At 42.3% G+C, this 27,335-nt stretch overlaps 1 protein-coding gene across 4 annotated transcripts in view; it reads left to right on the forward strand.

Annotated features, from left to right (window-relative positions):
* LOC118092933 (ankyrin repeat and fibronectin type-III domain-containing protein 1) overlaps positions 1-27,335 on the forward strand; it is a 381,090-nt gene that overhangs the window by 160,252 nt on the left and 193,503 nt on the right. The gene's annotated exons all lie outside the window — the stretch shown is intronic.

Genomic DNA, 27,335 nt, shown 5'->3' on the forward strand with positions numbered 1-27,335 from the left:
AAGGAGTAACCTTAGTTCAATAACTACCCACGTTTACATTTTAAGCAAATCTCCTCAATAAAGTATAAACAATACAATATAAAAACAAGCAAAAAATGGGGAAAATACTGCAAATGAACCGGTGCAATCTACAAGGCACATCACATCATGGCTTTCTCAAGGAACAAAAGTTCCAGAGTTCCCATTGTCAAGTGATGGTTTGTTTAGCCAGAATTATCAAATATGAAATTAAGTCCTTAAACCTGATATCCTTGATAACCACTCTCAACTGCATTGCACCCAGCATTTCTGCCTGCCCTGTGGCTTCCCAGAATACAGTAAATAAAAATAGTGGGTGGGAAATAATTATATTTGCTTGATGATTATTTTCAATTTAATTTTAAGATTCCTTAAAATGTGAGGTTATATTATGTATGGAATCATTTCACTCATGTCCAGCATGACCAGAGATTGTTATGGACTAACCCATCCACCCCTCACTGTGCTCTTTGGGTTATTTGACGGGTACCTCAATTACATGCATTAGAACAACTAGATAAATACAGTGTTAATGTGTAATTCTTGTTAATGTGTAATGCTAATCCAACATTTAGCACTATCTGCATGAGCTGGATTGAGCAAAGTCTTGGACTAGTGGGCTCCTCATTTTCCCTCCTTCCATGTGGCCAGGAAAAGAACTTCACTGATGTTTACTATCAGTTTCATATAAACTTGTTTTATTGTTTCCTGCAGACCAGGGATTCATGGTTAATTAAACCAGCTTCATAACCCATAGGTAGAAGTTGGCTTGTTTTGGAAATTCACCTTGACACCCAGTCCTCATGCAATGACAGACTTTCCATTTTCCTTTATAATATTACTTTCCAATATTAGTGGAAAGTAAACAGTGATTATGTACTTCTAACCATGCAGGAGGAGAGGGGAACACATGAGCCTGGAGCCCAGCTTGGGCTCATTTCAGCTTGAGCACACAAGACATTCGTGCTGAGGCTGGTTCAGGATTCCATGGCCTCCATGAAAATCATGGGTGTACCTCAAGTAATAACTGGGTTATTATATAGCATGGGTGTACCTCAAGTAATACCACCCATGCTCCAGGGAACACTATGGACTTGTTTTTCTACATTGAATTGGACTCATTGCAACTCAAAGTCTCTGCAGGGATGGGGGACCGATAAAGATGGCCTGCAGTAGGACGCTGATCTATCTGGATAGTTTCCTGATGGCTCTTGGGGATTTCCTCTTTCCTCGGGAGGCAGTTCTATTGAAGCCCTGGTTGATATCTGAAGTGGGGAAATGACCAAGGCAGTTGACATGATTGTTCCTGAGTGTCCGCTCTCGAGTGGAACCAGACCAGCCCCTGGTTCCCCGGAACAACAACAACATTTGAACCCCACCCATCTGACTGAATTGCCCCAGTGGAATGCCCATAATAAATGTATTCTGACTAAACACCAGGAAGAGCTTCCTGATGGTAAGAGCTGTTCAACAGAGGAACAGGCTCCCTCGGGAGGTTGTGGACTCTCATTTCTTTAAGGTTTTTAAGCAAAGGTTGGCTGGCCATCTGTCATGGCTGCTTTAATTGGCACCCCTGCATTACAGGGGGTTGGACTACAACTCTACAATGTTATGATTTAACATTTAACTGTTGGTTTACTTGTCCTCACCTCTGAGGAGATTCCTCACCACTGGTTTATTTGGTTGCCAGCTAACGTAGTGTTGTTCATAGAGTGTCTGACTTGAATTAAGAGACCCAAGTTCAAATACACACTTATCCATTAAGCTCAATGGATGCACATTGTTGTCTCACGTGGGTCTTTTTTGACCTGCTTATTCCATTCTTTTTTTTTTTCATTTATTTATTATTACGGTCGAGGACCAGCTCTTAGAAGTAAAAATAAAATAGAAATAAAAATAAAACGGATCCCTTTGAAAAAACAGTTTCCGGGAGCATAACGTATAAAAGTCGCTTTAAACAAGATTTAAAAGAAAATTATTAATTATATAACAATGCTAAAAGTTTAACCCTTAAAATAGTGGCTGCAGAAAGCTGAGCCTAGCTCGCTCGGGGTGCCATTGAGGAAAGAATCAGACGGGCTGGGAAGAAAGTCTGTGTCTGCATATTTGGGCACAGAATCTGGCGACCGCCCTGGTTATTTTCAGGTCTTTGCCTAGCAAGAGCAGGTTGTATAATTGCTTTTCCGGGAGGCTTGCTAAGCTCACCAGTATGGGATCCAGGATCTCCCTTCGAACTTCTTCATATAGGGGGCATCTGAAGAACAAATGCTCAGGGCTTCCTACTTCCCCCTTATTCCATTCTCATAGAATCATTGTTGTTGGCATCCATCTGCTTTGGGAGAGAACCCCCTCTAGGGGTTAAGTCAAACTGCCAGAGAACCATAGTAGTAGTAGTAGTTATTGTTGTTATTATTATAATTATTATTATTATACCCCGCCCATCTGGCTGGGTTTCCCTAGCCACTCTGGGAGGCTCACAGCATATATCAGAACATACTAAAACAAAACATCAAACATTAAAAACTTCCCGATACAGGGCTGCATTCAGATGTCTTCTAAAAGTCAAATAGTTGTTTATTTCCTTAACATCTAAAGGGAGGGTGTCACTAGCAAGAACACCCTCTGCCTAGTCCCCTGTAATTTCGCTTCTCACAGTGAGGGAACCAGCAGAAGACCCTCACAGGGAACCTCAGTGTCTGGGCTAAACGACACTGTGTGTCTGTCATGGCTGTCTCCCACATTGTTTTCATTGTGTTCGCAGCACCGAAGTGACCTCTCTGGGGCACAAACCTTGGCAGTGTGTATGGAGGTCATGCACTGCCAAGATGACAAGACCCCCTCCCCCCCCCAGCCTCACTGATGTGGTCCAAAGGAAAGCAGAGCAGTTTGGCTTTAGGAGTGGCGCGGAAGGAGGCGTTCTCCACTCCGAATTTCTATAGGGTTTACTCTTAACTTTTGAGGGGGTTGGACTTGATGAACCTCATGGTTACTTTTAGCTCTGCAATTCCATGATTCTCCTGAAGATGTCCCACAAGGCAGCACATATACTGTAAAGTTTTCCTCAAAATTTTCTCCTGAAGCCTTTCTCACAAATGAGTACAGTGGTACCTCGAGTTACAAACGCCTCAGGTTACAAACACTTCAGGTTACAAAGTCCGCTAACCTGGAAGAGTTACCTTGAGTTGAGAACTTTGCCCCAGGATGAGAACGGAAACCGTGTGCTGGTGGCGCATCGGCAGCAAGAGGCCCCATTAGTGAAAGCACGTCTCTAGTTAAGAACAGTTTCAGGTTAAGAATGGACCTCCAGAATGAATTAAGTTTGTAACTACAGGTACCACTGTATAGCCGCACGGCAGCAGAGCTTCCCAGATTGATAAGCCCCATCTGCCCCCATAGAATCATTGAATTGGAAGGGACCCCAAAGGGTCATCTTGTCCAACCCCCTGCAATGCAGAAATCTCAACTAGATCATAGATGACAGATGACCAGCCAACCTCTGCTCTAAAACCTCTTAAAAACCTCTAAGGAAGCAGAGTCCAGCACCTCTCATAGGAGTCTGTTCCACTGTTGAAAAGCCCTTACATCCATTGTCATAATTCTTTGGGTTATTATGGAGCAATTTATTATCATTTATTTTTAAAGGTCTCTTTTAAAAATATAAGGGATGGGCATGGAAAACAAGGATCAAGGGAAGTAATCATATAATCAGTTTTGCCCACAGGTGACAATCACATAAATTTCCAGCCCCATAAATTTATAGCCTGAGAAACAGAAGCAGAGATATTTGAACCTTTCAGCTGGTATACAGTTTTCAGTGTGATGGTACTGTGCTTCCACTACCCACCCAGCCCCATTATAATAGAACAGATTAAGCTCATCCAATATGTTTTGCTTATGCCTCAAATTAACACTGGCTTGTGCACCCACTGTCTGAATTAGCTGATGTTTATAAAATAGTGGGGATGAATGGCTAATAATAAACATGAAACTGGGCTCTGTTACTGTGCCCATTGGGGATCAGTCTATCAGAACTTCCTGCTTCCTTCTTTCTCAGTTATAAACAAACCTGCACATTTGGATCATTTCCCCAAGTACTCCTGCTACTGCTGTTGCATGCAATAATGCTTAGTAAATGCAGAGTGGGAGAAAAGAAGTCAGTCCAGCAGCTGTAAGATGTTGCTCTCCCTTTGTCAGCTGGAGCAGGTGGGCTGGCCACTTAAGTAAGCACATTAGAACAGAAGACGGAGGCTTGGGTGGAAATGGAGATGGAAGGAACATTTATGCCGTTTCATGTTGTAATGCTTGGCACACGGGTTAAACTTTGTACCCTCCTAGTATACGTCACTGCCTGAGCAAGAAAGCAGGTGTGATGGTGGTAATTTGTATTTCAGTAGTGCAAGAAATCAGATAAACAGGCATGCAAAGCTTCACATGAAGAGAAAGTCAGACACACAAAGATTTTCTGACCCAAATTACAAAGACTGATCACAACCTGGGAGCTGAAGGTGTAGCCAGGTGTCTAGATTTCACGTCCATCTTTCTTCTCTAAGCTGTTTGGTATTCCCACTAATATCCCTCCTCCCCAATTTGGATTGCAGATTTGCACACTCATCAAGTTTTGGCACTAAATTTTGAACTAAGCTTCGTTGATTGGATTATATTATGAACAGAACTCTTTCTTCACCCTAGAACATTTAACTCTTTCTCTAAAGTGATTTATAATGTGCTGATGGAATAGGTACTGACTTTGCACTTCTTATTGAATTCATTTCACTTAGCTATGAGATGTCTGTGAAATATTAGATCTACCCTGAAGCATCTAGGGTAGGGAAAGATTTTTCTCCCTCATCATGGAAAGCTTTTATTGAAAAGCTAAGCCTGTTCCTACACCATTCCCAAATCTCCTTGCCTGAGAACTTGCTTGATATTTGTATCATTACTTATTGTGCAGTGACCTCATAACTATGTCCAGGATGGGAGGATGAGGTGATATCACAGCCCTGGAAATTGTTCAGTGCGTGCCTGCCAGGAGTGAATGCCAGGCAGTGGGATGGAGATGCCAACTCCAGAGGGAAACTATTTAACTGAATCATAATGGAGTAAAGTCAAAAACCTAGGCAGCATTAAATATAAACTGTTAAAAATGTAATGGTTTTAAATGTTTACTTTTATGTGACAGCTGCTTATAAAATCTGGCTGTTTTCCAGATGATTCAAAAGTAGCTGGGTAGTTGGTCAGAAGAGCAAATGGCCTATCGACAGGGGAGAGTGAAGATGTAGGTCCATAGTCTAGGGCTGTGGGTGAGAAAATACACAGAGTGGTTGGATGTGTTCAGCAGTGATTTAGTTACCAATACTTCATATTCCTTGTGTCCCCCAGAACCCCTTACAATTTTTCATTTGTGGTATACTTTTTATTTTACTTTAAAAAACTTTTCTGTTGTCATACTAAGCTCCATGGGTTTTTCAGGGGACCCAAAGCACTCTAACCCCCCCAAGAAGCCATTATAAGTGGCAATGGCATGATGTCCAGAAAGCCACTTGTCACTTCCTTATTCATGAACACTTCTGCTGTGCTCTGAAAATCTTTGTTAAGGATTCTTCTGCTATCTTTGGCTGAAGAGCAGGAGATGGCACCCCTAAAACCAATTGCAATGCTATGAGAAGGAGAGGAAACGAGAGAGGGTGGGGTCAGAGGTGCACCTAGGGTCTTGGTGAATCTGGCCCCCATCGGGAGTGCAGGCCCAGAAGGGTGCAAGCCCAGGGGCACAAAAATCATCCCAGAAATCTGTTTCCAGTTATCATGGGGCACCAGAGCACCTCATCGTTCTCTCTTCCTCCCCACCAGCCCATTCTGCTGGGACTTTCTCCACTCAGCCCTGGGAGAAACTCCTGCCCAAGCCCCACCCCCTCCTCAAGCATCCAGTCCTCTCTGAGCTTAGGCAGAGTAATGGTTCACCAGGCAAGGGAGTTTGGGAAATGGAATTATCAATGCTGTCTCCTCCAACTAGGTGTGTGGGGTTTTGTTTGGCCTTTGAGCTTCTTTTGATGTCTCCATTTTGTCACATATTTTGTCACATGTGAATAAACTTATTCCTGGAAGTCCTTTCAGGGGCAAAATCTGAAGCTCCCCTCCCCCTGACCCCACAGCCCAAAGCCAACTTCTCAAAGCCTGGTTAGTGAGGTGCTAGGTTTTGGGAGGGAGGTGCAAGACTCTGTCAGGGTCCTAGAGCCCTTCTGTTTCCTTCCCAAAGCTGGAAAGCGCTAACTAGGCTTTGGGAAGGAGGCAGGAAGGTGCCTCATTGGATGCCGTACCCTGTCACACTGCCCTAAATCCACCTCTGCACCCCTGAGAACCTTATGGAAGGTAAGGGGCTGTAAATCTTAACAAGAATCTGTCTGTTTTATCCAAAAGTTTGTTCCACCAGCTAAAAACCAAAATTAAGACTCTGACTCCAAAACAGCTTCAGGGGCAGGATGTGCTGTTATTTTGCATTTTAAACTTCAAATCCTTTACTCTCTCTGTGTTTATATCATGGTGTCCAATGGCTTTCCAGGGGTCAGAGGGAGCTCAACAAAGAAAGGGCCCTGCACATATAGGGGTGCTGGTTTGCATTGCCTCTGGGGCCCAGCAAGTATGGAGCAGGGAGCAACTCTGCTGCAGCAGGGAGCGGAGTGATCTCTCACCCTAGAGAGCACAACCTATTCTCCAAGAATTCTTAGAGACTGGAAACTGCAGGTGGTCAAATGTTTCCTCCATCATTGAAAAGGGGGGGGGGATGAAGACTCCCTACTGAGTGGTGAGCTTGACATTGATACCAGAAAAGGTCCTAGAACAGTTTGTGAAAAGGATGCTGTGATTACTAACACCCAGCATGGATTTCTCAGCTTGGTGGATCAGGGGAATGCTGTGGACATAGTGTATATTGTTTTCAGTAAGCTGGTAAAATGTGGACGGGATGGGGTAACTGTTAGATGGATTTGTAGCTGGTTGACTGACCAAACCCAAAGAGTATTCAGTAATGGTTCTTTATCATCTTGGAAAAAAGTTAAAATTGGGGTGCTGCAGGGTTCTGTCCTGGGCCTGTTGTTGTTCAACATCTTTATAAATGACTTGGATGAAGGAATTGAGGGGTTGCTGGCGTGCTATGGTCCATGGGGTCACGAAGAGTCGGACACGACTAAACGACTAAACAACAACAACAATCAAATTTGCAGATGACACCAAACTGAGAGGGATAGCTAATGCCGCAAAAGACAGAATCAGAATTCAAAATAACCTTAACAGATCAGAAAGCTGGGCCCAAGCTAACAAAACATAACTGATTAATGCTTATAGTATATATTGGTTTACTGCTTATAGTGTATAATTGATTTATGTACTTAATTATTTACACACCTATGTTTCATGAGGTATCTAATTAATGAAATTAAAGCATTCACAACTAAATGGACAATATTTAATTTCATTTTAGCAGTAATTTTAAGGCAAATAATGTGGTTATTGCAGGGCTGCAGATACAGCTCCTTGCCAAGAGCACAAGGGGCTCTAGGTACACCTCTCAGTGGGGTGGCTATGTATGCATGCTTTTGTAGCCCACAAGTGTGGTGTCTATGCACATGTGTGAGCAAATGTGCACAGGACTTGGTTGGGAGCCGAAAAAGGTTAGCCACCTCTGCTATCTGTGGAGTACTTCAGTCTGCACTAGTTCATGTCTATAAGTGTGGTTGTCCATGACAACCATAGATAATGCAGTGCATTCAGCTTTCTGCAAGTGAGCAAGAGAGTGGCATAAAGGAAAAATATATGCAATTATACCATACAGCCTGGGAAGCTGCCACTTATATGTACCTTAAGTCTCATGAATCTGTTTTATTTAGCCATACAGTGGTACCTCGGGTTACAAACACCTTGGATTACAAACACTTCAGGTTACAGACTCCGCTAACCCGGAAGTAGTACCTCGGGTTAAGAACTTTACCTCAGAATGAGAACAGAAATTGTGCGGCGGCGGCACAGCAGCAGTGGGAGGCCCCATTAGCTAAAGTGGTACCTCAGGTTAAGAACAGTTTCAGGTTAATAACGGACCTCCAGAACGAATTAAGTTCGTAACCAGAGGTACCACTGTATTCATAATATATTAATCTCCAAAGGGCTCAGGGTAGCACACATGGACTTATGGCCTTTTATCCCTTTTATCATCATAACAAATTTCCTGAAGGAGTAATATTTTTCTAAGATCACCTAGTTAGTTTTGATAGTTGAGCAAAGTTTTCAGTTTAGGACTCCCACATGAAAACCCACTGCTCAACTTGAGTGCATTACTTTGCAGTTTCTTCCCCTTTTCTTTTGCTATTTGTCAAGCTTTATTTCTTGTGCAGCAACTAATGAACATAGATATAGATGACTGGGTTCTTATGGGATTCCTTTCAAAGTCATATTTGATGTAATCATTCTATTGGAGTTGACAAATGCACACTCTTTGTTTCATTATGTTTTGTTTTGCACTACATTGTACAATCCAGTTCCTTTGCAAACTGGCAATGTGCTTTTTTAAATGCCATACACATGCCTGTAGATCAAGGAAATTTTACTAATCAGGGTGTGGTTCATTCACCACGTTTCCACCTTCTCGCAGAGGTTATAGGGTGAATGAAAATAATGAATGAAACTAATAGATAAACTTGCATTGTTTTCTGGTGCCCTGATGGTGGCATCCCCCTTATACTAACCACTGGTGCAGATGGAGCTGCCAGCACCAACCCTTGTCCGGTCCACACTCTTAGCCATTGAAGGGATCTCCTCTTGGGTCACCAGTGTGAATTTCTGCACATCTTGGAACACCACCTCCAGGAGCTCTGGGCTGACCCCAAACATCACATGCTGACAGAGCTGATCTTTTCCCAAGCAGCTGTCCACTTGGTCCATCCTGGTGCTGTGCCCTTGGAGCAGCTCCACTAACTTTCCACTCTTTATTATGCTGTGTCCTTTGGCTGAATTGCAGTGTTGAGGAGGGACATTTCATTACATGCATAGGGCTTATACTTGAAATTCTCATAAATTTTCTGAAGTTGTAGCATGCAGTGTTTGGATAATGTTAACAACAACAAACAAAAACAAAAACAATATTTATACTCCACCCATCTGGCTGGGTTTCCTCAGCCACTCTGGGCTGCTTACAGCATATCTAAAAACATAATAAAAACATTAAGCATTAAAAACCTCCCGATACAGGGCTGCCCGAATGTATTCTAAAAGTGGTGTAATGTTGCCATCTCCTCCCCATTTGGGCTGCTGTGCAGAATAGGGAGGCCGGCCTAGTACATGCATATGGTATGTCTATCCCTGTTAATGACAGTCCCCACTACACTTTGCTACAGCCTGCCTTTTAAATGGTGCTAAAAGAGTGTCTACTGTGAGCCACATAAAGGCATATTTTACCCTGGCTGCAAACTGTTTGTGACAGTTATTATGAGGGGTGAGATAAAAAACAGATGAACCTGGCTCTCCCTAAATGCCTGATTGGGCTAGAATAGCCCTCTCAGGGGAAATGACTCTGCTATGACTCCTGTGCTCACATGCTTAGCTTTGGCACTTGGCTGGCATATCCAAATGAATAATAAAACTGTTGATTTGGGATGCTGTGAGAATACAGCAACAAGAGAACCCGGAAAGAATTGTTTGTGGAATCCCTCTAGGTGGAGTGGGTGTGCTTATGAGTTGCTGTGCTTTGCTCCAACACATCCCTCCTCCCCCTCTCTTTTTCCCAGCTCACTAGTTAACTGGAAAAGACATTTCTAATTCGAAAAAGGCAGCTTGTAGTATGTGTGGCGCCACTTTTAAGAGGCTTTTGAGAGTTCTCTTCATTGCTGATATGAGGATACTGCTTTCTCTTATTCAAATAAATTAAGGACACATTTTACACATCAGCAGATGAAGCGTGATGTTTAAGATCTTTTTCTTTTTCTAGACAAAATTTGCAGGTGTGGCTCATTACTGGGATTCAGTCTAGTCTTGGAGGCCTGAACCCAATCTCAATGGGCATATATATGGCAGAATTGCAGGTCTGTCCAAGCCCTGCTCTTCAACATGTAGCTACAGTCCATCTCTGTCAGCAAACACCTGCCACCTTGATGTTCTAGATCCCCTCCCTGTTTTTCCTTTTTATCTGGTCACAAAAGCTTGTACTGTAGTCACTCTCTCATATCTCCAGTTCAAATCTACGACAGCTGGACTGGTCCCATTCCGCTGCTGAACTTCAGCTTATCGGTCTCTGGATTTCCCCTTGGGCGAATGCAGCAAATTCAGGTCTTTGCCTTACAAGCCAGTGGCCATTTCATTTGGGTAAGCTGATGTAAATGAGAAGGCTATTGGGCTTTGCTCCAAGTGACTTTGGCTTGTAAAGCGGCAACAGTAAAGCTGTCGAGAATAGGCTGGTGGCAATCTGGGAATTCCGATACAGCTGACAACTGCAGCTGAGGATGACTTGTAAAGCCTTCGATTTTCTGAGGAGGCTTTGAAGAGAGACAAATGCTTTGTGGCAGACCAGAGTGCTGTAATGTCATGGGATTTCCATCCTCAGGCAGTGGCTTTGTGGGGATTAGACCACTGCTTGGGAACTGCCTGCCTTTCCACTCTCTTCAGCTTATATTTTTTCCATCTCTGGATTCAAGTTCCCCAGAGAGGCGCCATTTTGGTGCCTATGCTGCTAATCAGGGATTGAGGTATGTGCTTGGGGGCGGGGAGAGTGAAGGAAGTCACTGTTATATCAAAAGTGCCTTTGCAGCTAGTGCCGGTTGCTCAGGGAGCCATGAAAACATCTGCTGTATAAACCTTAGCTGGAGCCATGGAAATCAGTGTTGGAAAAGACTCATTTGGGTCCAACTCCTTGCTGGTGTGTATTTGCATTAATTAGAATCTGCTTTCCACTGAATGTTTTGGAGAAGTATTGCAGCAATTAACAGGAAGAGTCCCAAACCACACTCGTTCCTTCAGGGACCCAAAGCTGCAATGACTGACCTACTCCCATAATTTTTCAAGTCCATTTTGAGGCTCCTATTTCAGGCTCTTAAACATAAGTTCAAAACCAATGTGGTTCTGAGCAGGATTTGAAGAAAGAAGGGCAGAGTGGGAGTTTAGGAGGGAAAACTAGGAAGGGGGGGACTTGTTGTAGGCTTGTTTCTTAAAACTGTGATTTGTAACAGATTTTTTAAAGGGTACCAGACACCACTGAGATTTAATGATAAAGCAAATGTATAAATAAAGGATAGGTAGTGCACCAAGTGGTAAAGAGGGGGTTATAAAAGTAACAGAAAGAAGCATAAAATTTACCTCCATTCTGTATGAATGTCTGACCCTTTAAAATGTGCCCGGGGTGCTATTAATATCATAATAGACTACAGGGATGCAATGTGGGGAGAGAAGGCAGGCATATCAGTGGTTCTGGAACAACTGAGTGTGGAGTTCACAGTCTACCTGCAGACAATCCTCATTTTTTTAATATCCAAGACGTGCTGGATTACTGTGTGAATCCTTCAGAAATTGCAGCTCTTCATCTATTGTGAAATATGCTAATACCACCAATTCTGGCAGTAATCTCACATCGCTTTCCCTTTCTTATTTATTTTCACATTCTCCACTTAGGGATGGTATCATTTAGGGCATACTATATTCTACCAAAAGATGATGGATGGTTAAATCATGCATTGTAAGTCTGAATGCTAACATTTTGATAAATGAAAATCAGTCTTGTTGATATTCTTCACTTAACAGATAGTTCTGTTCTCCTGGCCTAATGTAGATCTAGAGTAGAGGCTAAGGGTCCTCAAATCATGTGTAAATAAAAGTGTCAGATTATTTTACTTCTTTCTGTTTTGTTAAATATGGAAAATGCCTTGTTTGTGGAAGTTGGTTTCCTGGATTCCTAATGGTGGCTGTTGCCTTCTAAAAATGTGAATTGTAGTGCTTCATGGAAACACATCAGGGAGATAGATTCTATCCCAGCCTTATTGATATGTGGGCAAGGAGGTTATCTCTTTTTGTTTTAACATGGGATGAATTTTTAAAAAATGATATCCTGAATTGTATTTTAAAGTGGTAGGCTGCAGCCTATGAAAACTTTAAACCACAATAATCCCCTATTCTCGATTCACTGGGAGCACAATTTAAGGCCCAGTTTGATGGTGGTGGTGGGGAGTGGTCATAGTCACGGGCTTCCCATGTGGCCAGCAGGTACTTTGCATGGTTTCTAGCTGCATGGGAGTATGATATCTAAATGTGATCTCTGTGAACCAGTCGGCATCCTTACTAGGCTCACTGGGGGTAGGGCCACAGAGTGAAGCTGACAGAAGACTCCCAGGGTTTAAAAGGCAGGCCTTTCTGGCTCCCTCACCACACCCACCCAGAGGCATAGCAAGGTCAGGTGATACCCAGTGCGGAAAATTATTTGTCACACAGACACCCCCATCGACAGCTCGGGGTAGGCTTGGGAGTTGCGGGTGGGCGGCATGCCGAATGTCACCCCCTCAACGATGACACCTGGGGCAGTCCTCCCCCCCCACCCCCTTCCTACGCCTTTGCACCCACCCATACTTCTAAGGGACTCCTGACCATTAGGTCCAGTCATGACCGACTCTGGGGTTGCGGCGCTCATCTCACGTTATTGGCCGAGGGAGCTGGCTAGCATGACAAAACTGCTTCTGGTGAATCAGAGCAGCACATGGAAACGCCGTTTACCTTCCCGCTGTAGCGGTACCAATTTATCTACTTGCACTTTGACGTGCTTTCGAACTGCTAGGTTGGCAGGAGCAGGGACCGAGCAACGGGAGCTCACCCCGTCGCGGGGATTCAAACCGCTGACCTTCTGATCGGCAAGCCCTAGGCACTGTGGTTTAACCCACATCGCCACCCGCGTACTTATCTCTTGCTTATTGGCAGGATTGGTCTTGTTGGCTAGCAACATTACTATGGACAGCTGTTGCTAACTGATTTATGGACCAGGGAGGGATTTGCCAACAGACAGATTGACTCTGGTGTTGTGGATTTTCAACTACCACATAGCAATCGCCACAACTTCTGATGGCAGGAAAGACATTGGGCTGGATTCTTAGGAGGAAGGGGCACCCTGCCCTACTCCATCAGGGATAATGGAGGGTGGTGCTTCCTATCCAGAAACCCAGCTCAGGGGCTGATGGGCCACAACACCACCTCCCAGCGGCTGAATAAGGTTCACCAGAAGTTGTCCATGCTGAACCAACTGCATCAGTCTATGGACAACATAACTACTGGTAGTTAGGCAGGTTGAACAATAGTGCCCGATGCCTGCACCACACCAGTTCTGTAACGTTGCAAACTAATCTTTAATCCAATACCTGCTCCCCCACTCATGGCTTCACTGACTTCACTGCACCTGTGCGCACATATACAGGATGTTTCCTGTGCAAAGGACTGTACTACATGAATTCACTTTGTAAAACTCCCCATGGTCTTTACCAAACATTTACACACTATTAATACTGTATTTCAGTTGCTTTCTATTTTACTGCAGCTGAAGAGCTGTAGCACTGAAAATATGACAAATATTTTCAGAAGTGTTATAAATAGGACTGATGTCCGGTGCTTGCTTGAAAATAAATGTCTGAGCCTTCATTGAGATCCTGCGGCTGTCTTTTAAAAGCCAGTCCATGTTGTTCCAGGTAAAAGTGCATCATGTCTTCCAACAAGAAATTTCACAGAGATGTTTTTCTTATACAATAGTGATAATTCTGTTTCAGAAATGTTAGCTGTTGCTCACATTTTCGTGTCCTCCATGAAGCTTCCATAGCCCTTGTCAATTACCACAAAGTACTCCCATTTGGGGACTGCTTCTAACTCCCAACACTAGCAATGGTACCTCCAACAGCCCCATTACCCTCTTTACTTTCCTTCTAAATATGGAAGCCAGGGGACATTTAACCTTTTTTAAAAAAACAAAACGAAAAAACCCCTCAAGTATCTTAAGTACATCGTCCTATAAAATTGCCAGGAATTATCCCTCTTCATCAGGGACCCAGGTGGCGCTGTGGGTTAAACCACTGAGCCTAGGGCTTGCTGATCAGAAGGTCGGCGGTTCGAATCCCTGTGACGGGGTGAGCTCCCGTTGCTTGGTCCCAGCTCCTGCCAACCTAGTAGTTGAAAGCATGTCAAAATGCAAGTAGATAAATAAGAACCGCTACAGCGGGAAGGTAAACGACGTTTCCGTGTGCTGCTCTGGTTCGCCAGAAGTGGCTTTGTCATGCTGGCCACATGACCTGGAAGCTATACGCCGGCTCCCTCGGCCAATAATGCGAGATGAGTGCGCAACCCCAGAGTTGGTCACGACTGGACCTTATGGTCAGGGGTCCCTTTACCTTTACCTTTACCCCTCTTCACATAGTAGGAGCTAGTGATGTTATTTCAGATGGTTAAATGCCCGTCTCACAAACAGATGAAGACAATGGCTCAGGAGGCAATGTATCTGTATGTATTTGGAAATGTATTGGTTGCTTTTCCGGGTAAACATAACATACTCAAAGAAATATTGCATGGAAAAATCAATTACAGTCATACTTCGGGTTACAGCCGCTTCAGGTTGCGTCTTTTTGGGTTGCGCTCCGCGACGAACCCAGAAGTACCAGAACGGGTTACTTCCGGGTTTCGGCGCATGTGCAGAAGCACCAAATTGCACTTTGTGCATGTGCAGAAGTGCCAAATCGTGACTCGTACGTGCGCAGGTGCACAGACGTGGGTTGTGAATGCTGCGGGTTGCGAACGTGCCTCCCGAGCGTCCACTATATAAGCAATAGTTCATAATGCGGAAAAACACTATTGTTTGTTTATTTTATTGAAATGTCTTTATCTCCCTTCAGCAGAGGTTAAAGACAGGGTGATATACACAGAGGTCTACCATACACAGAGGTAGACCCACTGATGTTAGTGTACTAGTCAGTGGGATTATGCTCTTAGGGTGATATCCAATTTAGGGTGATACCCAACTATCAGTAAAAACATGGACATTTGCCAGAAAAGAAAGAGATTATTTATTTATTATATTTCTTACCCACTCTTTACTATAAGATACCAGGATGGGTTGTAACGATAAAATGTACAGTTATAAAAAAAACCCAGATAGAATCATAAAACAAGAAAGTGCAAAAACAAATAAAAAGTTGCTTATATAAAAACAATGCAAGCATTTGAAAAATAGTTCCATCTATAAAATCACTTAAAATTAGTTTCAATACAGATGCAGACCTTTGAATTTTTAAGGCATTTTCAGTTATGTTGAGCCTCCTGTCCCTTCCCTGATGCAAGGGAAATGCAGAATGCAAGGGGTTTTTTGTGGGGTGTGTGTGTTAATGTTTGAGATTTTCATTTTCTAATTTCATATGCAGGATTTTTAGTCTTTTCCTGCACTTCACAGTGTTGCTCCTTTTGGGGTTTTCCCTCCTCCATGTATAGTTGCTGCTGCCTTAAAGCTACGTTCCCCCCGTTTGATCTGTGCTGCAGCTTACCATCATTAGAATCTAATTAAAATGTTACTGTATATATTAAATTTTAGATGTTAAAATGTTCCTGGGTATATGTTAAAATGTTCCTGGGTCAACTGTCTTGCTACAATTACATGATTTATTCTAGCTTCTGTTCCACCCTGTTGTTGTAGCTTAGGGGCATATAATAAAATGCAATTAAAATTATACCAGCTATAAATGGTACATGTTTAAATACGGATTAAAATGTCACTATGTCTGCTTAACCTTGGCTGTAAAACTGCAAGTTCAAACAAGGAAGTCTTATGGCACTTCCAGAAAATACTAAGTGTTGGGAAAGATTCTAAATGATGGAAGCTGTGGAGTGGCCACTGAGAGTGCCCCTCTGCGTGAACATTGTTAGTAATGGGTGCATGGCTGTTCATTCAAGATGTCACGCTCTTGAATATTACACAATACATATTACACAATATTACACAATATTACAGGGTAGACGTGTATCGTGCCAGATTTACTTTTATGTTCTGGAAAATTTTGTTGTTGTTGTAAGATGCACTACAAATTAGGAAAGGATTTCAGCTTTGCACTTCTAAACTATGAAAAATGAAATTTTAGAATGTACCAGTACACCAATCCTGTATGGAGATAGATTACTTCTTTGTGGCAAAAAGTTGATAAAGTGTTTAGGTGACTGAGCTGCTCACTTACCAGAACACCCTGGAGACAGGTTATTTGTAGGACTGCCTACAGCTCTACAAACCTGCTGATACATTGAGATTGGCAGCAACAAACAGACAACATGGTAATGTTAGCAAAACAATGAAAAGGTAAACCACCGTGAAGTGCAAATATATAAATGTATATGCACCAACAACCTTCACATATACAAGGAGTTTCAAAAATGTGTACAAAATCTCATGCTTGAGGTCTTAAAAGTCCAGTATAAAGTGCAATAATCAAGTCCGATAGTAAAGTGCTATGATGTATCATGCGTTCTTATCTCTTCCCATGCATTCTTATCTCATCCGACGGGTGGCCAGCTTCTTCTCCGTTTCACAGGAATGGTATCCTCAGGGGGCGGACTCTTTCTTAAGTAATAAATTTGTATAAATTTATATGATGCACCATACATGCTTATACATTTCTTTAAAACATTGTACAGAAATGATTAAAATACTCACCAAAGGTTCATATGCAAAAACTTAACAAGACTACCAAAGCTCACAATCCTCAAAGATTGATGGAAATGCAACAGTTACTTACAAGGTTAAATACAAGGTTCAATCAGTAAATCATTTCAAATCAACCACTCCTTGCTAGAAGTACAACACCAGCAACTCTTAAAAATATACAACTGTTAATGATCTCATGAATAGGATAAAAAAGTTCGCCACCAAATCCTTGAAATTCCTCATTTATAGAAAGGCACTGAATTCTGCTTGGAGATTTAACCCCACGGGTGCTAATGATCCGATGTACAATGTTATATAGAGATGTATAAGCATGTATGGTGCATCATATAAATTTATACAAATTTATTACTTAAGAAAGAGTCCGCCCCCCTGAAGAAACCATTCCTGTGAAACGGGGAAGAAGCTGGCCACCCGTCGGATGAGATAAGAACGCATGGGAAGAGATAAGAACGCATGATACATCATAGCACTTTACTATCGGACTTGATTATTGCACTTTATACTGGACTTTTAAGACCTCGAGCATGAGATTTTGTACACATTTTTGAAACTCCTTGTATATGTGAAGGTTGTTGGTGCATATACATTTATATATTTGCACTTCACGGTGGTTTACCTTTTCATTGTTTTGATACATTGAGATTGGCTTGTTTGCCTTTCTTTAAGATCAATCAGATCAGTGAGCATAAGTAGTAAGTTCGTCTCAGTGCTGGTGCCTAATTCATGAAAAACTGTTCTGAGACATATATGGTTGTTCCCATCTGTGATGGCTTGGCTTTTATAAAAGGGCTTTGGAGGCTCATATTTCAAGTAGCTTTTAATTGACCAAGCTGCTGTCTGTCTGTCTTTTTGTGGGTTTTAAAAACATGAATATGGGCTTGAACTATTTTTAAAATAATTTCAACTTTAGGCATTGCTGTTGGTAATCTCTTTGGAATTTTTGATACTTGTAATTTTTGGTATTGTAAGTATTGTTTTTATGATTCTTGTATTTAGTTGTGTATCATATAGTTGTATATTTTTGTAAGTCACTTTGGGTGGATAAATGGTAGCCTAAAAATACTTAAACAATCAGCCTTGCATCCCGCATAGGAAAACTCAATACTGGCCAGTATTGAGGAAGACCAAGTCCTTTGTCAGTTGCACATACTACACTGTGCATTGTGTTGTGAAAATCAGAGTAAATTTTCTGAAAATCTGTTGTGTGTTATAAAAGTAATATTAATAAAGTATGAATTAGGATAATTTTTATAGCCTTGCACTCCTTGACAAAAAGAAATACCAGGTCATTGCTTGGTTTTTTGAAATAAATTGGTGACTTCAAATCTTGTTGAAATTTAAAACATGATACAAAGTTTAAAAAGGTAAAGGGACCCCTGACCATTAGGTCCAGTCGTGACCGACTCTGGGGTTGCGCGCTCATCTCGCATTATTGGCCGAGGGAGCCGGCGTATAGCTTCCAGGTCATGTGGCCAGCATGACAAAGCTGCTTCTGGCAAACCAGAGCAGCACACGGAAACGCCGTTTACCTTCCCGCTGTAGCGGTTCCTATTTATCTACTTGCACTTTGACGTACTTTCGAACTGCTAGGTTGGCAGGAGCTGGGACCAAGCAACGGGAGCTCACCCCGTCACAGCAGTATGGTTAGAGACACATATGCCAAGTGAGTCAACTGATCTGATTGGTGATATATTACTACTACTACTACTACTACTACTAGGTACTACTGTTATTATATTTGTATTACATTTATTATCTGCCCTTCACCATCAGGTTCTAGCAGGTGGGGGTGTAGTCAAAATTAAACACAGTTAAAACATATTACAGTCACAGGGTGGATTCTGAAAACACACACCTCAAGTGTCAAAGGTCAGGGCAAAGAGGTGCATCTCCAGTATTTCATGAAAGCTGTATAGTGAAGAAGCCAGATGCACCTCTGAGGGGGACGAATTCCACCATTTAGGGGCTGCTTTGGAGAATGCCGTCTCTTGGGCCACACCCTCAAAACTACTGAGGGAGTTGGAACCACCAAGAAGACCTGCTTTGTTGATCTGAACACAGGGAAGAGTCTGTAGGGTAAGGGTGGACTTTCAGATATTTGGGGCGTAAGCTGATAACTGAGTAGCAGCTTCCCTCCTTCCTTTCCTGCTGAGTGTTCACATCTGCTTTCTGTACGAGAGGAAGATGCCTCAGTTGATGAAAGACACCACACCAATAGTGAAATCTGTATTGAACTCATTGTTTTAGTTCAGCCAAGCCTGGTTTATTCACATGCATGTACAACACAAACAGCCTATGTGCATTCTATTATTTTCCATTTTGGAGACATCAGTGTTATGTATATACAATGCTGTAATTGGTTGTTAATGAGCTAAAACCTGGATCTATATCTCTGGCTTTGCAGTCTCTTTGCATGGGTGGTATTTTGGAGTGACAGTCCAGTAGAAGATACTCCAAGAATACAGTGCCAGGAACCACTGATTTATGACTGTCTATTGTCCATTTGGCCTGAAGTTTTTTAAAATGAGGAAAAATGTGGTTTGAGATTTGGCTGGGGTCACAGGAAAATAAGCTGCTAGGAATGGAGAGCAGACCGCAGACTGGGCTATCCCTCCTATTACAGGAGGTGACACTTGACTCAGTTTAATCAAAGGGTTTTTTACTCACCCTCCCTACGATAAGCAGCCCACAGGAATACTATTAACACAAGAATTTTGTTCAATAAATAGCAGTCCACATGATAGCAGTCTGGGGTATTTAGAGATTTAAGTCTGCAAAACTTTCATTTCATTATATAACTTTATATTTTATATAATCAAATATGTAAGGAGTATATACATAAGGAACACAGCCAGCTACAGCTCTAGCTGCTTATCTGGTACTTGCCTGTGCAATTTCAAGTATCTAAAACAAGGTAAAAAGCACAGGAATTATGTATTTTCAAAGGTCACTTATAGCTAGTGGAAAGAAAAACCAATCTTGAATACCCCCCTGATTTAGTTTTATTCATACTATATAGTGCCATATAATTTGACTGCAAAATCATGAACGTGTTTATGCAAGGATCCTCAACTTTTTATTGCTGCTGATGTAAGCAACAAACAGGCATGGGTCACTTCGCAAGAAGATTCCTCTACTAAAACAGTAAGTTCCAGATACTTCATAAGACAATAAAGACCCAGGATAATGTAGGGCAAATTTGCCGGTCTTAGATACAGTGGTACCTCGGTTTAAGTACACAATTGGTTCCAGAAGTCTGTACTTAACCTGAAGCGTACTTAACCTGAAGCGAACTTTCCCACTGAAAGTAATGGAAAGTGGATTAATCCGTTTCAGACGGTCCACGGAGTACTTAAACTGAAAGTACTCAAACCGAAGCGTACTTAAACCGAGGTATGACTGTACTTCCAATGGGGAGGATGATGGGAAATGTCTGGGCATGTTAAGCGTATAAGCCGGCACAATTTGTGACATTGCCTAATAACATTACTGATCATGGGGCACACATATCAGCCTTAGCTTTCCATTTCCCAGCTTTGTGGATCTTAAGCCATTCTGAGATACCCCTAAACCAGCATTCAATTTTACCATTGAACACACATTTGCCTCTTTGTGGTTCCAGGGCATATAGAGTATATTTACAATTTGAGTTTTCAATATTAACTTTTTACTTGGTAGGATTAGAAACTTAGCTTTTTTAAAAAGCTGCCACTAGAAATTATATGGATTGGCTGAGATAAATTGTTCTGTCTGCAGATGTGGAATTTATTACTGTTCCATATGCACAACATATGCTTCTGCTTTGTAATGTGTGACAGAGCTACATAATTTGTTTATTCACTAGACTGATAATGTAGAAAATGTATCAGGGAGCTGGGACCCATCACAGTTTCCTGTTTTTGCATGTGGTGGTGGTGGGGGAAGACTTGTAGCCATATCATCTGTTATGGCATTGAAGCAGGTACACTAAATCCTTTAGTGCCTCCGTTTAACATAATGTGTGAGACCTTGCAGAAGGGAAAATCCTTGAACCATCTTAGTTTGAACTCAAAGAACATTGCAAATTCCAATGATATCATACCCTAGTAGAACAGTCCTAAGTGATAGTTTGCACAGTGGTGGCGTATAGCAGCTATTGGTGTCTGGCTGATAGGGTACTGAATCTAATTTGGTGCCTGGAAAGCAGAAAACATAATCTTCTGTTCAGTGTGACAGCTAGCTAACATGCTGCTCTGTACCTCAGTGTGTGCTTCTAGCTAATTTTGATATAGGATCAGGAATGAACTTGCTGCTGCTTTCTCGTGGAGAACCATGGGTAAAAGCTAACAAACCTGGCAGCAATATTAAGATGAGTTGTGATCCTTCTTGGCTGCAGGAAAAACTGACTCTACATAAAGGCAATGAAGAAGGATGGAAAGAAGGTTGTGGCGCAGAGCCCCTGGTCATTTCACGGACTATTGACCTGTACACAACTACTTTATTCTCCCGCTGCCACTAATTTTGTGGGGGGAAACCAGAGCTCCGGTGAAGTACTGAGTCTCAGTCAGGTAGAGTTAACAATGAAGATTAAAGTTTATTTCAAACACAAACAAGTTTTAAAATATATTCGAAACACTGTCTCGCTATTCCCTCTCAGTCTTGTCCCTGTCTCTAACTCACTCTGACTCCTCTATCTCCCCTCCCAAAAGAACCAACCCAACTAACTGTCAAAACCTCTGGGCTGAGCCTCAAAATCAGGTAGGCTCCACCTCCGGGCTTTCTTACTGGTCAACCTATTAACCCTTTCTCCCCCAATACGAACGTATCCCCAAAGAATGGGCAAACGCCACAAAGGTGAGTAAGATCCTGAAATCTGACCAGCTTTAGGCCGGTTGGTGATTTCTTCATATCCCTTTGGATTAGCTAAAAGTGGCAACAGAAAGTCCTGATGAAACAGTTCCTCATAGACTATCTTGTCGTCTGTCTGATCTATCTATCTATATCATTTTCACAGTCTTGCCTGTAATCAAGCCTGTATGATTACTAAGGAGTAAATCATGCATGAGAGTAATTAATTAGAAGTGGTATGTTAGAACCGGGAAATAGCCGGATTCAAGTTTGTATTAGGGGTAGTAAGAGTTATGGTGGACCCACTGCTAACCCTCTATTGCACATGTAAAAGCTGGTTAAGTTGGTATATTTCCTGGGTTGTGTATTGGACATTCTAGCCAAATCTACAAGTATTAATGAAGTCAAGTAAACTTCTTTGTGAGGTGACTGCTTTGGGGGGGGGGATTAACCATTAGGAATTCAAGGATCAAATGAAAATGGTGTTGAAATGTAAATGAATAGAATACTCCCTCCCTCTGTAGATGTAGAGGCTTAGTTTACAAGGACTCCACCATAACCAGCAATCTTACCATTGACACTGAGCTGGACAAGTGAATTGAAAAGACAGGAATGGAAATGGCTTGCCTTTCCAAAATGATATGGGAGAATGTGATGCTAATGACCAATACCAAGATGAAGGTCTACCAGGCTTGCATGTTGCACACAATATTTTCTTCTGGGGGGGGGTGCATGGGCAACTTACATCCACCAGAAAATGTAGTATAAACACTGAGAACTGGGAAACACTGGCCTGCGAGCACTCCAGTTGGAGAACAGCCTTTACCAAAGATGTCATGGGCTTTGAAGAAACTCCACCTCAGGACGCAAGGGAGAAACGTGCTAAGAAGGAGGCATGCTTGGCAAATCCACACAAATCCACATCAACTCCCGCCTGGAAACCAATGTCTCCACTGTGGAAGGACGTGTGGATTCAGAATTGGCCTCCACAGTCACTTACAGACCCATTGTTAAAATCGTGTTTATGGAAGACAATCTTACTCGGCTATGAGTGATCGCCAAAGAAGAAGAAGAAGTGCTGTGCCAGGTGCCATATTGGTCTGTACAGTCACAGCAGGCTCTGTAACACTCCAACAGTTTGACTTTACTCCCAATGGTGCACTCTTCTGTTGTCTCTTGAGACAGATGGATGCCAACTAAGTTTATGGAAGGAGTACGTAGTGAAGTAATCACAAAACAGAAAGGGACGGCGAGATCTGCCCTGCAGAGCAAGAGAGGCTGCAGAGAAAGGATGCTGATGCTGCTACGATGAAGTAAGCTGCCACATTTTGGGTTGCTGCTGCTGTGAGCCTCTTTATCGAAAGCTTCAGGCTTATGTAAATAAACCATATATCATAAAGACACTATAGCGCCTGTTGTGCCTAATTTTCCAAAGGAAACACAAACCCTGGTTAAGTGCCAATATCCCTGGAATCTCATGCACAGCTCAGCAGAGATTGCTACAGGTGTCCTGTAACAATATTCAAAGAAAGACTAACAGACCCAAGTGGGGAAAAAGAGCAAATAAAAGAACAGAGAGCCACCCCGGATGGATTCTTGAGGAATACCTACCGACAACAGAAAGGAGGAAGAAATTTGAAAATAAACAATAAAAGACTGTATATAATCCAAAGAAGAAAGAACGTGTACCTGAACAATACAAAGAGGAGAACAAACAGATTGGTTAGTACTACATGCTGTAATTTTGAGACCATGTGGCTTCCTGGAGGTTGGTTAACAGTTAGATTGAGGGAAGTTTTACCTCTGAAACAGATATTTTATTGAAGATAAGTCATCTTCTTCCTATCCCTTATATCGAGTGTATCCGTAGTGGTCACAATACTGTGGAAAATCCAGAAGCAGTGATGATTCAGGGATTAGTTTGTGTAACCAAGATCCCTACACTTGGAGGGTAGAATGAAGGGATTCTGAATCCATCGGAGTTCTCTTTTCAGTGAGGGTAAGAAAGGTATTGCCCTAATTGTAGGATAATTTTGGCTATGTTCTATTCCAACTCATTTTTTCTATTACTTTGAACAATTGCCAGATTTGAAAGGCATCATGGTATATATAATATCAAGTTGGATTCTGCCTTTACTGCTAGCTCTAAACAAAGCTTTCCTTATGCAAACTATTTTCCCCTTTCCACTAAGAGAGTCCAGCATTTTCTGTTATGTTTGAAATTCATAGACTGGAATCTCTTATCAGGAGAGTTTGAAATAAGAATGAGAATTTGAGGAACAACTCTTTTTAAGTACAATGCTACAACATTGTTTGATCTCATTTGTGAAATTGATCCCAAAGTACTTTCAACTGCCAAATTTCATTGTGACTTGGGACATCTGTTGGATTTGATATGGGGCAGTGAGAGATATATTGAGACAGAGGGGCTCTGATTTATCATGGCAAACTACCAGGCCCTCTACCCTCTCAAAGTCATTTAATCTAGTTTGAAGGGCAGGCATAGCAGTTAAAGATTTATCTAGCATCAATAAAATGTCACCAGAGAATAAACTAATGCAAAGTTTTTACCCATGCATACACAAACCTGTGCTATGCAGGTCTGATCCAATGGAAGAAGCCAGGGCTTTCACTGCAATTGCAAAAATGAGTGGGAACAGGGAACTTCCCCAAGTAATTTGGCACTCTTGCAATTCCTAAGTGGTATCCAGCAACATAGCTCTGGAGTCAGAGTAGGGTCGCTTCAAGACACTGCTAAACTTGGGGCAAATGTTTTTGTTGTAGCATGAAGGGTGACTCCAGGCAAACACATTGAAAACATCAAGAAGCAGCAAACCCAGGGGAATTTTCTGCTGTTCACTATAATGGATTAAATTAAGAACTTGTCATACTGAATCTGCTAGGTGGCGCCCTGGTATAAATTCAGCTCATCTGCTGCTATTTAGTCACAAAGTGGTTCAATCTCATGGCTAAAATAGCCTAAATAGCCCAGCATCCTGATAGGAGCGCAGTGGAGCAGTATGGTCCCAGAAACCCCAAATATCTTCCTGGCTTCAATTTAACTACTAGCCCTGGGACTACCACCTCCACTCCAAAATACTATTGAAAAGGTGTATCAAAAAAGGCATAAATGTCTTATAACACACTCCTCCAAACCCATCAGTCCTCAAGACCATATCCATGTTCTAGCCTCAGAGACCTTTACATCAGTGGTCCTCAACCCCCGGGCCACGGACCGGTACCGGTCCGTGGATCAATTGGTACCGGGCCGCCCAAGGAACATTTAAATACAATTAAATTAAAATTATTAAATCAAAACAATATAAATAATATATAAACAATCAATGTCCGCCCCCCCTCAGCGGGCCGCGGTAAAATTATCAAACGTCGACTGGTCCGCAGCGATAAAAAGGTTGGGGAGCACTGCTTTACATGACATCCACATAGGGCTGTGGAGGGAAGCCAGCTCTATGGGTAAAAAGAAAGTTTTGTGCCTTTATTTTAGCCCTTGGTATATGGTTACTGTTTTTTCTGTCTACTATCTAGTTCTATTCTCCAAGAAAGAGGGGGGACAACTTATGAATGGTTGGAACATGGATATAGTCTTGAAGATTTGCTTTCTGGAAGCAGACCAAGAATTGGTCTATTGGGAACGTTTTTGTTTCAAATACATATTATTTTTTGATCCCATATCCTTCTTTAATTATACAAAATGACTTACCTATGTATGTGCACATGGAATGTTAGGGGGTTGGGTAATAATATAAAGCGTTATAAAGTTTGCACATATTATCAGAATGAATTAGACATAGTTTTCTTCCTGGAAACCCATCAAAAAGGGCTTCAAGCCACTTATGTATAAAGGAGAGGATACTTGGTGCACTAGCCCAGGACGATCACATTTGGGGGGGTCGCCTCATGGCTAAAGATTCAAAATTTGAAGTAGCTGGCATCCATCTGCCTTGACAGACAATGGAGTGCATCTCCGGAGGTGAAGTCAAACTGCTGTGTTAGCAGCACTAAAGTAGCCTCCCCAGGGTGTATGCCTGGCCAATGTGTCTAGAGGTCCTAGTCTACCCAGATGATAAGACCCCCCCCCCTGTACAAGGTAAGAAAATGGTAGATGCGAAAGATAACTGCTTTTAAACCATTGGCTACACATTGTGGTCAAGTAGATGTTGGCTCCTCCTAAGAGGCTGGTCTAACTGCTTGTGCCTCTTCAAATGCCTTCTCAAGTGTGGAGACAGGAGGGGGTTCCAGGGGACGCTGATGGCACGGTCTCATATTGGGGCTCCGAAGGCTTTAAGAATTTTGGTGTCCCTGGAGGCTCTTCCCTCAACTCCTGAACCTTGCTTCCTTCTCCCTTGCTCTTGATGACCTTCACCTGCGCCCCCCCCCAAAAAAAAACTGTGTCTTCCGACTCTACCAGCAACTGCCTCGCACATACTAGGAACTCTTGATGGAGGAGTGTTTTTCCTCACTGGGGGCACTGAACCCCACAACTCGCTGGTCCCTTTGCAAGATCCTCCTCCTCCTCATCCCACCACTGCCACACCCCCAACTTTAGTCCCTTTGTCGTCCCCTCTCTTATCAACACCTTCATCCTCCAATTCTTGCCGGTCCCTTCATCTCTGTGGTCATTATAGGAGGACCTTAGGACCTCAGATGTGTGACTTGCACGGGCAAGAGTAATGCACCAGTTAGTTTACTCAGCAGGGTGTGGCCTATAAATGTGAGAGCTGGAAGCACCGGGGGGGGGGGGGATTCTAGGATTGTGTTATGTATCAACCAAGTCCAGCTGCTGTCAAGGAATGGACTAAAGGGGTTTGAGAATGGTGATCTTGATTGGTAGCCTTACACTTTGTTCTTGTTATGCATTAATATACTACAACCAATACAGACCATAGTTTTTACCCACAAGAGTTTTTATTGACTCTGAATCTAAAATAACAGCTGCCCTTGGCAGAACACGTGTGAGTGGAGTAACTACTCCCACTTTCCATAGCTGGCACATCTGATTTCTGTCCCTCACTATATCCATATTATCTCAGAGGTTTTCTGCCTGTTCATTTCATTTGTGAGCACCTGTTGAAGGAGGTAGAGCGAGCTAAACTTGTTACAGTATGAACACATGAAGAATTTTAACCTTTTGATTGGCCAGTTTCCGAGCCAGTCATCATCACATTGACTGGAATATTTATTTTCATATTGCAAAATTCCATCTTAGTGAAATGTCTTGAATCTCCTAAAGAATTTTGAATGGTTGAATGAAGGAGTGGAATCAAAATAAACAACATTGCCAGTGGTTTTACACATGTCATACTCAACCAACCTCAAGTAGGGGGTTGTCTCCAGAAGGGCTGGCCACAAAGTGCAATAGGCATTCCATTCTGAAACTTCTATTAACACGGGGAGGGGGGGGGATAAAACAGGGGGGAAAGAAAGCATGTGCATGTTGGAAAAGAAAACAGGAAGTTGTTTGCTTCTCAGCAGTTTATCCATCTGCTACCCCATTATAGGGCCAAGTCAGCAGTGGTTTTGAATGTCTCCTCTCATATGTTCAGTGAGGTTCTAATAATAATATAGTATGGTTTATAATCATGAATGAACCAAACCTGGTTCAGCTAGTCCCTGAGAGTTGTTGCTGATTCAGAGTTGTTACTCCCTATTCTATGGGTGGGAAAGCTAATACAGGTAGGAGGGGAGATGTTGGCCCTCAAAATGGTGAGGAAGTAGCAACACAGCTAATTCTTTTAGTTCTTAAAATTAATTTGTTGCATTCCTTAACACA

This window comes from Zootoca vivipara, chromosome 14 (genome assembly GCF_963506605.1).
Source record: "Zootoca vivipara chromosome 14, rZooViv1.1, whole genome shotgun sequence".
In the NCBI taxonomy this organism is placed as follows: Eukaryota; Metazoa; Chordata; class Lepidosauria; order Squamata; family Lacertidae; genus Zootoca; species Zootoca vivipara.